Source organism: Bos javanicus, chromosome 26 (assembly GCF_032452875.1).
Source record: "Bos javanicus breed banteng chromosome 26, ARS-OSU_banteng_1.0, whole genome shotgun sequence".
Taxonomy (NCBI): Eukaryota; Metazoa; Chordata; class Mammalia; order Artiodactyla; family Bovidae; genus Bos; species Bos javanicus.
Window position 1 is genome coordinate 14,267,996 of NC_083893.1, and position 3,429 is coordinate 14,271,424.

The 3,429-nt window shown below is 42.1% G+C and overlaps 1 non-coding gene across 1 annotated transcript; it reads right to left on the reverse strand.

Annotated features, from left to right (window-relative positions):
* Positions 1-591: 591 nt before the first annotated feature.
* TRNAG-UCC (transfer RNA glycine (anticodon UCC)) lies at positions 592-664 on the reverse strand. Its single transcript has one exon. It is a non-coding gene; the product is annotated as a tRNA-Gly (tRNA).
* Positions 665-3,429: the final 2,765 nt, after the last annotated feature.

A 3,429-nucleotide genomic window follows, 5' to 3' on the forward strand; every position in this document is an offset into this window, starting at 1 on the left:
TGAGATGGCTGGATGGTATCACCGACTCGATGGACATGAGTTTGAGTGAACTCCGGGAGTTGGTGATGGACAGGGATGCCTGGCATGCTGTGATTCATGGGGTTGCAAAGAGTCGGACACGACTGAGCAACTGAACTGAACTGAAGCAGTACTCTTGCCTGGCAAATCCCATGGCTAGAGGAGCCCAGTAGGCTGCAGTCCGCAGGGTCGCTAGGAGTCGGACATGACTGAGCAACTTCACTTTCACTTTTCACTTTCATGCATTGGAGAAGGAAATGGCAACCCACTCCAGTGTTCTTGCCTGGAGAATCCCAGGGATGGGGGAGCCTGGTGGGCTGCCGTCTCTGGGATCGCACAAAGTCGGACACGACTGAAGCGACTTAGCAGCAGCAGCAAGCAATACTTTATTGAGCATTTGCTCTGTGCCAGACATTGAAAGAAGAAAAGAGTTTCCTTTATTATGTATTTATGAGCCTATGCCTGTGCCAAGTGCATTACGTATTATTTGCTCAGTACAACATTATGAAATATCTTTACCAGCCCTTCCCACTTTCTTTCTTTGGCTGTACCATGCAGCATATAGGATCTTAGTTCCCCAAACAGGGATCAAACCTGTGGCCCCTGCAGTGGAAATGCAGAGTCTTAACCACTGGACTGTCAGGGAAGTCCCCAGCCCCCATTTTTTGAATGAAGGAACAGAGGCTTATAGAAAAGTTATATAATTTGCCAAAAGTCACAAAGCTAATATGAAAGAGTTGAACTTTGAAACTGTGCCTAAATTATGAATGCTTATTATGAAAGATTTTGTTTTGTTTTGTTTTTTTGAAAAGCTTTTTTTTTATCAGGACATTTATGTAATATTGGGGAATACTTGTGGAACTTCACTCCATCATGATTTGCATGTAACGTATTAAAAGCTTAGGATTTTTCTTTTCCAAAAATAATTCTGGCTTATAAATGAAATATGATCTAGACTTGTTTCAAAAATAATCTGGGAAAAACTGGGAGAGGGGATAGATGAAACAAGATTGACCATGGGCCCACAGTTGAACTGGGGACTTGAAGCATGCAGGCTCATTGTACAGAGTTCTACAATGATCACCCAATTAATGACTTTTCATCACAAAAGCTCTTGAAAAGTTGAACCACTTTATGGGCAATGACTCTTTATCTTTTGGTATAATGACTCATCATTCCAACGTACTCTAAATAAATACACCATGTTGTCGTTTAGTCCTTGAATTGTCCGACTCTTTTGAGACCCCATGGACTTGTAACCCATCAGGCTCCTCTGTCCATGGGATTTCCCAGGCAAGAATACTGGAGAGGGTTGCCATTTCCTTCTCTGGGGGATGTTCCTGATCCAGAGATCGAGGCTGCATCTCCTGCATTGACAGGTGGATTCTTTACCACTGTACCACCTGGGAAGCCCAGATACACCATGCTGCTGCTGCTGCTGCTGCTGCTGCTAAGTCGCTTCATCGTGTCCGACTCTGTGCGACCCAATAGATGGCAGCCCACCAGGCTCCCCCGTCCCTGGGATTCTCCAGGCAAGAACACTGGAGTGGGGTGCCATTGCCTTCTCTGCAGATACACCATAAGAAGTGCTTTTTCAACATTATGGTTTTGGGCAAAGACACACTCACCAATTTACTCAATAACATTTTCTCTTCAAAGAACATCATATGAAATAAATTTGAATTGCCTGCCATGTCTGGATAAACCAAAACCAAGTAGAATGTTATTGATTTCCAATGACCTACTATGATATTATGTGACTAAAAGCTATTCACAGGGGTGATATTTAAAATAAATAACAGGCCAGTGGGGAACATCTGTCCCTCTTTTTGAATGGAGGCCTGTTACCAATGGTATTGGACATCTATGAGTAATGATATGAACTTTGGAACTTGGCTATCTCCTACACACCAAGATTACTCTAAGATTAGAAGATTTGGCTGGTTTTGCACTTCATGACCCATCTGTACAGACATATTTGTTATTCAGGGGCTTTGGCTTTCAGATAATGTCATGTGGCAAAATGATTCAGAGTATTTTTCTGGGAGTTGGACAGATTTGAATTTAAATGCTGGCTCCATTACTCACTGTCTGGGTGATGGATCTTCTCTAAATCCCAGTTTCTTCATCTGTAAATAGGAGTGATTATACCTGACCTTGGCTTCCCAGGTGGCACAGTGGTAAAAAATCTGCCCGCTAATGCAGGAGACTCAGGAGACAGGGGTTGGATTCCTGGGTGGGGAAGATCCCCTGGAGCAGGAATTGGCAACCTACTCCAGTGTTCTTGCCTGGGAAATCCCATGGACAGAGGAGCCTGGTGGGCTACAGTCCATGGGTTTGCAAAGTGTCGGACACAACTGAGCACTCCTGGATGCACTGTACTTGTCCTTGAGGATTGTTGGAAAGAGTAAATGAGATCATATCTTTAATGCCATTAGCACAGTGGCAGGCTATTATTATTGTGCTGTTTTTAAAAGATGTGGCAATTCAGAATGACTGAATCTTTGGCTTATGTCCCTTTGACATGACCTGGGCTGAACTGGCATCTGTGTCACTTCAATGTGTCACCACTTCTCTTGAAGTGACTCAAGTTAGCAGGCATCCTTCCCTTTATTTCACAATTTTACGCCTCCTGTGAACCTCAGGGAATGAACAGATTTCAGCACACTTAGGGAAATAGGAAGGTCAAATAGGAAGAAAGTCTAGAACCTAATGAGGTAAGAGATTCATTCAACTGTTCAACAAATATTTATTGAGTGCTCAGTATACACTAAGAATTATTATATATGCCGGGGATAAATTGGAAGAAAAAACAACAAAAATCCCAACCTGGAATGAAGATGATATCGTGTGGGAAGTTGACACTTAGCATCTGGTAGGTGTTATCTCTTGAGTATGCATAGTGGTTAGGACATATATTGTAGGTTTCCTGCTGGTAACTAGTGATCAAGAGTGTGGTTTCTAGGTGTAAAAGTTCAAGTTGCACTGATTCATGGGTACAAGAACCACCTCTTTAACTAGTGATATATATTACATTATGCTTTAATAAACTCTCTTGAAAAGCAAGTATGGAATTAAAAAAAAAAACCCTAGTTCTAAAGGTAGAAGTCACTGTCCCCATTTTTCATAGGAGGAAACTATAATTCACTGTAGGTCACCCTATCTGCTCTCAGTGAAGAAGGAAGGAAGACTAAATTAGTCTGAGAGGTCCTTCCATATTCCTTTCTGCATTGTCTTTCTACCTCTTCTTGCTCTTTTTTTCATTTAGGAAGTGATTTCCTCTTACCTGTTTGAAGAAAGGGAAAAGTCCAGCCTTGGGTTATCACTGTCTCAGTATCTCTGGTGAAAATTCATTATTTTTATCTGCCCAGCATCTATTTATTTTTCTGGTCATAGCATCTGCAACAGTTA